The sequence below is a fragment of the Furipterus horrens genome, unplaced genomic scaffold (genome assembly GCF_987537825.1).
Source record: "Furipterus horrens unplaced genomic scaffold, mFurHor1.1.pri manual_scaffold_12, whole genome shotgun sequence".
In the NCBI taxonomy this organism is placed as follows: domain Eukaryota; kingdom Metazoa; phylum Chordata; class Mammalia; order Chiroptera; family Furipteridae; genus Furipterus; species Furipterus horrens.
This window is the reverse complement of record NW_028327182.1, coordinates 28,711,352-28,722,153: the sequence shown is the minus strand read 5'-3', so window position 1 is coordinate 28,722,153 and position 10,802 is coordinate 28,711,352. Positions and strand designations below refer to the sequence as shown.

Sequence of the window (10,802 nt, the reverse complement as noted above, 5' to 3'; positions counted from 1 at the left end):
GTTATTCAAGTATTGTTAAAATACAAAAAAAAAACCCTCTTTTTTTCTACTGAGAATAAAAATACTAACAAGTTTCTTAAGAAAGGAACTAATTCCTAATGTCTGAAATATAAATATTTTACACATGTATATTAATTACCTTAAAAACAGAAAGAATGTGGCCGAGACAGTAGCATTAGGTACTCCTTCAGAGTGAATATACTGTTTCATAAAATGAATACAAATCCATATATTTAAAGAAAACATGTAAAATACCACAAAACTAAGTTGACATTGTACATTATTGAATTTGTGAGAATTATGTTTTGGCCTTCATTTTCCAATTTGTAAACACATAAAGTAAAAATTTCTTAATTTCAACTTAGACTTGTGGTTGAACATAAAAACAAGGCTATTGTATATCTCCTAAAGGTTGTTTCTTATGCTCTAAGTAGAAAATCATTTTCTAAATCTAAATGAAATAAAGAAACCTTATCTAGTGAAGGTTGGTTAACACCAGAGTTAGAATTGCTAAGTAGCCATGCCCAACAAGTGTACCTTCTGGAGGGTTATATTACAGGTAGGCTACAGACATGGCACAGGTTTGACAAAGATGTTTTCACCATGCCCAGCCAGTCAGTTCTTTAAAATACTGGAAGTCTTCTGGCCATCTCTCAGGACATTTTATGCCACCTGGCAGCTGTACTCAAAGTCTGTAGATGAGATATACACCGGCATCTCTTTCTTATACTTGTCCTTCTAGCTCACTTCAGGACAATCACTTGACTTCATTCTAATCTATTGTTTTAGAAATGAGAAAAAAAACTACACTAGCATTTGTAAAATCAGGTTCTGCAGACCACTTGAATAACAATGATGTGTGGTGTGGTTAAAAAGGCATATTTCTGAACTCCATCACATTAGAATATAAAATGTAGAGGTCAAACTGATTGTATTTTTTTAAGTATTTTTATTGATTATGTTGTTACGGTAGTCCCAAATTTTTCCCCTTTGCTCTCCTCTGCCCAGTATCACCCTTCCCTCCAGCAATCCCACCCCACTAAGGTCCTGCATATAAGTTCTTTGGCTTCACCCTTTCCTATATTATTCTTAACATCCCCTTGTCTATTTTGTACCAACTGATTATGCATCTTAATCTCTGCACCATTTCCCCATTTCTCCCCCTCCACCCTCCCAGCTGACAACCCTCCAAAAGATCCCCATACCTATGATTCTGTTCCTATTCTGGTTTGTTTAGTTTGATTTTGTTTTTATTTTTTAGATTCAGTTGTTGATAGTTGTGAGTTTGTTGTCATTTTAGTGTTCATAGTTTTGATCTTCTTCTTAAGTAAGTCCCTTTGACATTTCATATAACAATGGCTTGGTAATGATGAGCTACTTTAACTTCACCTTGTCTGGGAAGCACTTCATCTGCCCTTATTCCAAATGATAGCTTTGCTGGATAGAGTAATCCTGTTTGCAGGCTGCCTTTCATCACATTGAATACTGCTTGCCAGTCCCTTCCTGCCTGCAAAGTATCCTCTGAGAAATCAGCTGATAGTCCTGTAGGCACCCCCTTGTAGGCAACTCTCCACCTCTCTCTTGCTGCCCTCAGGACTCTCTCTTTATCTTTCACCTTTGGCATCTCAATCATGATGCATCCTGGTGTCGTCCCCTCTGGGTCCAGCTCACCTGGGACACTATGTGCTTCCTAGACCTGTATGTCCAGCTCCTTTGCAAAATTTGGGAAGTTAACCTCATATTTTTCAATTCTTGCTCCCTCATTCTGCACTGGTTGATTGTTTTTTTCTTCCTTATGTTTCAAATCATTTATTTGAACCCCGGTGTCCTTCACCATTGGTTTTGTGTGGATTTTTCTTCATTTCACTTAGCATAGCCTTCACTTATGCATCTCTTATGCGTCTGCCATACTCAAGCATATCTGTCAAGCCTATGACCATCTTTATCACCAGTGTTTTGAATTCTGCATCTGTTAGGTTATCTATCTCCTGATCTGTTAGGTTGGCTATCTCCTTGTCGCTTAGTTATCCCACTGGAACCTTGATCCATTCCCCGTTTTGGACCCCTTTTGGACCATACTTCTCTGACTCCTCATTCTGAAAGGCTCCTGTGTTTGTTTGTCTCCATGTCCCAGGTAGAGCTGTCACTCCTGTTATGTCGTAAGGGGCAGAGCCTTAGAAATTCATCAGTACAGGGCGACCTGTTTCACCATGTTGTGGTGCTGTATGTGGGGGAGGGGTCTGAGAGGAAACAATGTCTCCATTCCAGCACTTGCCCCTTTTCCAGGCACCTTTTCCCTTACCGCACCAGACTGGCGCCCCTCTAGCTGCTGCTCTGGCCATTGTTCCCAGAGTGGGTGGCTCTGCAGATGCTCTAGGACCGTGGGGGCCCTTTAAATAAGCAGACTTTGCTGATACCGGCAGTTTCTGCCTCCACCCCAACATCCACTGGTCTGCACAATCAGAGGTAATGAGGCTTGAATTTCCCTGGTGATGGGACTGTGAGCTGCGAGGTCCAGTGAGGAGCTGGCAATGCTCCCCAGGTGTCCCTCCTGACTTTTTAAAATGTGTGACTGCGCTTTCGGGTCTGCCACTGCTGCCACCACTGCCACCACCACACCACATCCTCTTTGTCTCTCCTATCTGTCTGGATGAGTATTTCTTCTTTATGTCTTTGTTTGCTGGACTTCCATGCAGTATGATTTTCTGGAACTTCTGGTTGTCTCTAGTTTTGAGGTAGTTGTATTCCATCTTAGTTGTGGTGGGAGACACAGCGTATCAGTCTATGCCTCCATCTTGGCCAGAAGTCCTGATTGTATTTTAATACTATTTTTATTCAATATACATGCAACAAACTTTGAATGCACCTAAACTAGGTTGATATATAAGATGTGAGAGGAAGAGGAATAGTCTGATCAAAGTTCTAGGTCCTTTTTTCTTCCAGGAATAAATAAATAACTACTTTCTTCCTAGGCCTTTATATTGGCATGCACAGGAGACAAGAAGAAGCTGAGGACAGAGAAGGAGGGACTCCAGTGCTCCTAGTGGGACTTCTATCTTATTTTTCTTTACCATAGTTTTAATAGCTGACAAACAATATATATTTTACTTTATTTTTGTCTCTATCACCCTTACTAGAATTTATGTGCATGGCAGGGGAAATAGTTTGTCAATAAGTATTCTATAAATAAATAAATGAATCAAATGTCTGTATGCAACATCACTCTTTATATATCTAAGATATTACAATGAATTTATGAATTCTATACTCTCTCGACTGCAAAGGCGACTTTAGTTCTTCAATAACTGAAGGGGTGAATTTTAATTTATTAGAAGCAGAGGAAAGAATATTTTTCTATAGTCCCTAATGCTATAATGTTCTCCCCCAATACCTTATAACCCATTTAGCAATCTGGTAAATGATCATTCAGCCTTCAATCAACTCCTTTTCTGTTAAAACTTATTTGTGCTTTAGACATCATTCATAGAAGTTCAGCTGTCTTTCTTGATAAAAATCCCATAACTAAAATGTAAAGTAGTAATTATTTTAATATGGTAATGTAAAAATAATATTCATATTATTAATGTTTCATCACTAGTTTTAAAATCAAGAACCTATCACCTTGGCCCATTGATTTTTTTTCTCTCTTGTTCAGTTTCTTTAATGGCCCCCATCTCTGTGAAAGGCAGCTGCAGGAAGGTTGGCAATGGTGAGAGATGCCCCACTGGAATATATTGCCCTAACTGAAGGCTTTGCCCACACACTGGAACCAGCATCTGAATCTCCTTGCTACTAGGATTCAGTCTCTGCCATGTATGTGCCATGCATATGACTCCTAGCTGAGCTGTCAATCTGAACTCAGCAGAAATCAGACCTGGACTCCCAAAATGGAACTGTTGTTGATTACAAAAAAAAGATGACACCAGCAAACACATTCTTCCTTGGCTTGTTCAATCACTAGACTAGTTCAGTGATGAAGGCACACCTCATGAAGACCTGAGTGAGCTCTTTAGGGACAAAGTACTTCAAGGAAGTGCCATAGGGACAACTTATCATCATCAAAGTGCTTCTCAAAATGTGGTAGCGTCACAGAGAGTGTGTCATTGTTGGAACATTTGTGCTAAAAGTCATGGAACACAGATGGCCTCTCAGGCAGGTGAGCAAAGGTGTTGTTGCCCCGGCTCAGCAGCCAGTGCCTGATCAAATTTGCCCATCTATTCCTCAGAGGCAGCCGCCTCTTCTTCCTCCTCTATCTGTTCAGCTTAGGCTTCTGCTTCTCCTCACACACACTCTTCTCTTTCCCTGTGGTGTCTTTCCATGGGGTGTTCTTTTTAAAACATCTTTCTGAAAGCTTTTTAACATAAAACTGGGCCATCTTCTCACAGTTTCATCTCCCCCAAGAGAGATGGGAGGTGGCACTGTTTCATGCAGTGAGGGACCCACAATTGGTATTGAGTAAGGCCTGGCAGAATGAAGGCTCCAGGACCTGTTAACATGGCCAGAAGAAGGTGCAGACAACTGTGGTATCTGCCAATGTCACACATTTGCCCACCAGAACTATCTTCATCTTCGAGTGAGAATTCGGCAGCCTCAGAATTCACCTCACCTCTTCCTTTGCACTCTCAGTGGCCTGCACGTTGGAGTGCATGATGCCTAAGGTGGGTAATACCCAGATACTGCCTGGGGCATTATGTCACTATTAGCATAGGTCACCCTTTCACTACATGGGCTGCTGCCTCTGGGGTACTTTCCAGCAGCTCCTCTTGCTCACATCACAAGCAATGGCATTGCTCTCAGACAGACAGTATCTATTGTCACCCTAAAATTATGCAAATTTGCTGTCAGAAAATTTATGGGAAAATGCAGAAGTGAGGTTGGTTTGGCCAAAGTGGAAGTAAGGTGCTGCAGGGAGCGTGCCAACATAAGCCCCACTATCCTGAACAGCAATGAGGTCCTAAAAGGCCCTCCAGTTTTCAGGATATGTGTACAAGGTTCCAGCCGCAATGGTGATTTTACAGAGAAAGGGGCCCACTGATTCTTTTTTACAGCTTCAGCATTTACCCATTCAGTCTTCACTCCAACCATTAATGTCGTTCTCTAGTTGTCTAATGACAGCACCATTGTAGTTGATTTCTCATTAGTCATTCATCTAGCCCATCTTCAATCCTGTCTTATGTGTGGCCAGAATGTTTTCTCTAAAATGCATGTCTAATTATAGTACCTACTACTTAAAATGCATCCATGTTTCTACATCACCCGTTGAATAACATCCATAATCATTTTTGTTGATATGGAAGATTTCCATTATCTTGCTCTTAACTATTACTGAAAATAATTGCTGACAGATTTTCTGCCTTTACCTTCTCCTCTACCAGACAATTTATTTATAGCTTTCCAAATAATTATGGAGTTTCCTGTCTCTGTACATTGGCATATATTCTCCTCTTATTTTGAAAAGCTCTTCCACCTATTTAATGACCTGGAACATAATTACTCAACTCTAACTCAAGTATGCAGTTTATATAAAATGTCTAATTTCCTAGTTTTGGTTTATTATCTCCCTGTGTTATAATATGTTTTATGTAATCTTATCATTGGTACTATTTACACTCTACTTAAAATATTCCTTTCTAGAAAACAAGTTAATCATCTCACGCTTTTCTACTGTTGACTCCTAAAAAATATTCTAAAAAACCTTGTTTTTAATTATTTCACTTTCTAATTCATAGACAATCAGATGATACATAAGCAAGAAGTCCAAGGTTATTTGTTCAATAGACTGAACATAAAACTCAGATGAATTGTGTGATCATGTTTTATTTTTTAGGAATTTTAATCGGAGAATGTGGAGACAATAAGGTAGTTTTTCGATGGGAATAAAACTGAAAAGTTCTATTTATGGAAACTCTAAGGTAGTTTATGACAGGCAAGGAGGAGTTAGGTTCATAAATGCTCATGGCATGCCAAAGTCATAAGGAAGCAAAATTTACAAGTAAACAGGAGTTATAAGACAAATTAAGTGCTTATAAACAGTGGAGAATAAGAAAAAGTAAGCTTGGAGACTTCCAGCCAAGATGGAGGTGTAGACAGACATGCTGCATCTCCCTCCACAACTAAGAAGGAATACAACTACCTCAAAACTAGAAACAACCAGAAGTTCCAGAAAATCATACTGCATGGAAGTCCAGCAAACAAAGACATAAAGAAGAAATACTCATCCAGATAGGTAAGAGGGACAAAGAGGATGTGGGGTGGTGGCTGCAGTGACAGCAGCGGCGGCGGACTAGAAAGCGCAGTCACACATTTTAAAAAGTCAGAAGGGACACCTGGGGAGCTTTCCCAGCTCCTCACTGGACCTCACAGCTCACAGTCCCAGGACCAGGGAAAATCAAGTCTCATTGCTTTATGACTGTGCAGACCAGTGGGGGTTGGGGTGAAGGCAGAAGTTGCCAGTCTCTCAGTGGGGTCCACTTGTTTAGAGGAACCCCATGGTTCTAGAACATCCGCAGAGCCTCCCACACTGGGAACAATGGCCAGGGCAGCAGCTAGAGGAGTGCCAGTCCAGTGGGGAAGTGGGAGAGGTGCCTGGAAAAATGTTGGGCAGGCAGCATTGTTCCCTCTCAGACCCCTCTTTCACATAAAACATCACAACGTGGTGAAACAGGTCACCCTGTACTGACGAATCCCTAAGGCTCTGCCCCTTACAACATAACAGGAGCGATAGCTCTACCTGGAACACGGAGGCAAACAAACACAGGAGCCTTTCAGAATAAGGAAACAGAGAAGTATGGTCCAAAAGGGGGAATGGATCAAGGTTGCAGTGGGAGATCTAAGTGGCAAGGAGATAGCCAACCTAACAGATGAGGAGATAGACAACCTAACAGACGCAGAATTCAAAACACTGGTGACAAAGATACTCACGGGCTTGACAGATATGCTTGAGTACAGCAAATGCGTAAGAGAAGAAGTGGAGGCTATGCCAAGTGAAATGAAGGAAAATCCACACAAAACCAATGATGAAGGGAAGGAAACCTGAATTCAAATCAATGATTTGGAACATAAGGAAGAAAAAAACAGTCAACTGGTGCAGAATGAAGAAGCAAGAATTGAAAAAAATAAGAAAAGCTTCCCAAATTTTGTGAAGGAGATGGACATAAAGATCTGAGAAGCATGGAAAGTACTGGGTAAGCTGGACCAAGAGGAGACCACACCAGGACGCATCATGATTGAGATGTCAAAGGTGAAAGATAAAGAGAGAGTTCTGAGGGCAGCAAGAGAGAGGTGGAGAGTTGCCTACAGGGGCGGTGCCTCTAGGACTATCAGCTGATTTCTCAGAGGACACTTTGAGGGCAGGGAGGGACTGGCAAGCAGTACTCAATGTGATGAAAGGCAACCTTCAACCAGGATTACTCTATCCAGCAAAGCTATCATTTGGAATGGAAGGGCAGATGGAGTGCTTCCCAGACAAGGTGAAGCTTAAGGAGTTCATCATCACTAAGCCATTATTATATGGAATGTCAAAGAGACTTACTTAAGAAAAAGAAGATCAAAACTATGAACACAAAAATGACAACAAACTCACAACTATCAACAACTGAATCTAAAAAATAAAAACAAAATCCAACTAAGCAAATCAGAATATGAACAGAATCATAGGTATGGCAATCTTTTGGAGGGTTAACAGCTGGGAGAGTGGAGGGGGAGAAATGGGGATATGGTGCAGGGATTAAGAAGCATAATCGGTTGGTACAAAATAGACAGGGAGAAGTTAAGAATGATATAGAAAAGGGTGAAGCCAAAGAACTTATATACAAGACCCATGAACATGAACTAAGGGGGGTGGGATTGTTGGAGGGAATAGGGGTACTGAGCGGAATGGAGCAAAGGGGGAAAGAAAGGGAACTACTGTAACAACATAATCAATAAAATATACTTAAAAAATAAAAACAAAGGAAAGGAAAAGAAAAAGAACAAGTAAGTTTGTAACAAAAGGGGTAATGACAAATTTAGAAGGTCATGAATTATAACAGAGCCCACATAATCATAAATTATTCTGTTCAGTCTTCTACAACTGATATTCTCAGTACTGCCTTAGATCCGCAATGAAACTTAGGTGTCTAAATTTTCTCAGTGGTGTACAATATTATAATTTCTATCTGCTTTTGGCATAATAATGTTTTTTATTTTTCTTTTCTCTCTCTCTCTCTCTCTCTCTCTCTCTTTTTCTTTTTACTTGGGTGAACAATAACTTTTAAAACATGTTCTTCATTACTAGAGTGACTTGAATGACTTCTTTTTAACCACCAGAGCCTAACAGGTCATCTTTTCTCACCATAATGTGAATTTCACAGAGGCTGGTGTACAGTCATCTTTCTCATTATACCTCTGATATATAGTAAGTGCTTTTCCTTTCTTCAGTGCTAGGTACCATTAACATGCCCCAGTCTGTCCCCAAAATGTTTTGCTTACAAATGTTTTGCTTACCCTAGAAGTTGCCAATTTAATGCAATGAGGAGGATTACAGTTCATAATCTCTTATAGTAATTACCATGGGGGAGTGAGGAGAGGGCAGTTGGTCAAGATAAATTCTATTTTAAAAGCATCATAAGAGCAAAATACCTGACTCACATATAAACAAGAAATTAAGAGTGCATTATATCCCACAGTGACCACAATGAATATTACTAATGCAGCTGGTCATTGGGGCCAGAGAACAAGAGAAGTTTAAAACACTTAGCATTGCTACTGAAATGAGCACTTTCACAAGGCCCTTTGGAAAAACCTATCCATTTCCTCAAACCTACTTCCCACTTCAGGGGTGTTGGCTAGCCCTGAAATTCTAAATTATGGTTTGTTTAGATAACCCCCTTTTATCATATATTAAGTCTCAGTTAAACTCACATTCCCTAATATTCCCCAGTCTCTTTCCAGATCTGGAAACTCTCATTTTGCAATCAAAACACAAAAGGTCTCATGTAGTAAAAGTGTTCATTCATCATTCTTCTTCTCTTAGTAGTTTAAGTGATCCTCTACATCAGTCTTCACCCAAGAGCAAAGCTACCTTTGGTAACCCAAAGATTATTATTTCTTTATGGGTGATAAAGGTGTCTTTAAAGTTTCTCTTCTTATAGAGTTCTTGATGAAACAGAAAAAAAAAAAAAAAGACAAACCACCAAACATGTACAAAATTAAAAATTTTTGGTAGAGTATGCTAAAGCTGTAATATATGACTAAATCAGTGGATCATGATTACACTAAAAATAAGTGGTTGAGACCATGGTCTCGTAACTTTATAAACTAGTACTGTTAATAAAACTAAAACCAAATTATTTGGTGATCATAGCAGAAACAATGTAGGCATATTACTATTCCCGGAGCTTGTGGCCCACTTTTATTAAACTCAACCCTCAGGTAATTTGACTCCACTGTTCTTTCCATTTTAGGAAGAAGGCACTAACACTTTGCTAGGCAGCACTTATTTACATACCTAATATACCATGAAAACCTTCATTCATTAAGTCTTAGTTCTACAAAATTATACCAATTTTTCAGGAACAATCAATTGAGATTTTTTAAATGCAAATGCAGAATAGTTATAAGTAAAAGAATACATTTTAAATGTATAGCACTTTATAAAGGACTAGGGAAAGATTGATAACTATACAACAAACACTTCAAAATCCAAAAAAAATTAAAAACTACTAGTTTTTCTCATTCAGAATTGTTCAATATTCTTTCAGATAAAATAAGCTGACATAATAAATTGAATAGAAAAAAGAGCCTGCACCCTGGCTGGTGTGACTCAGTGGATTGAATGCTGGCCTATGAACCGATAGGTCTCCAGTTTGATCCCCAATCAGGTACATGCCTAGGTTGTACGCTGGGTCCCAGTCGGGGACATGAGAAGGCAACTGATCAATGTTTTTCTCCTCTCTTCCTCCCTCCCTTTCCCTCTCTCTAAAAATAAATAAATACAATCTTAAAAACAAAAGCTGCAACAATGATATAAGAACTAATTTTGAAGTTTATCAAGTTGCAAGTATTAGTATATACTTTTTATAGAATCATGGAAATATTCATACTATTTTTCATTACATAAGGATTATTAACTAGTCTGCATATTTCCTAACTGTTATTCTCACTTTGAACAATGAATTAGAGTTATACTGCTTCTGTACTTAGACTTAGTGGTGGAAAAGGTGAATCTCAGTTATCCAAAAATCATTCAATCTTTTAGGACAGCCATAATTACATCAATTGGGCAGTCTTGAGAAGTCTTCTGCATGTGGTTGTGGTATTATAAAAAGATATTTGATTTTTGTTTCCAGTTCTTGGCACAGAGCTCTCAAAGCCCTCGGAATTTACTGAATGATAAGGGTGGCAGAAGCTGCCTTTTGTTCTAATGAGGCAACTCTTGGTGGGGTGGTATCTCAGATACTTTTAGGGTGGGGGCTAGTAACCAGAAATACCAAACACTGATTATTTAGATGCTTGAAACTTTCAGTCCCACCCTTAACCTTCAGGGAGTAAGAGGGTCTGAGAATTGAGTTAATTACTGATAGCCAATGATTTAATCAAAACATGCCTACATAATGAAACTTTCATACAAACCCCTAAATGATAGAGTTCAGGGAGCTTCTGGGTCAATGGATCCATCGAGGTGCTGGGAAGGTGGTATGCCAGGAGAGGGTCAGGCAGATCCCTACTTCTCTTATCAAACCTTGCCTTATGAACTTCTTTTAGTTGGTAGTTCTTGAGTTGTATAGTTTATAACAAACTAGTAATAGTAAGTAAAGTGCTTT

General features: G+C 39.3%; 1 pseudogene; it reads right to left on the bottom strand.

Moving 5' to 3' along the window:
• Positions 1-3,957: 3,957 nt before the first annotated feature.
• The window catches only part of LOC149995983 (elongation factor 1-gamma pseudogene), a 29,839-nt pseudogene continuing 22,994 nt past the window's right edge, over positions 3,958-10,802 (bottom strand).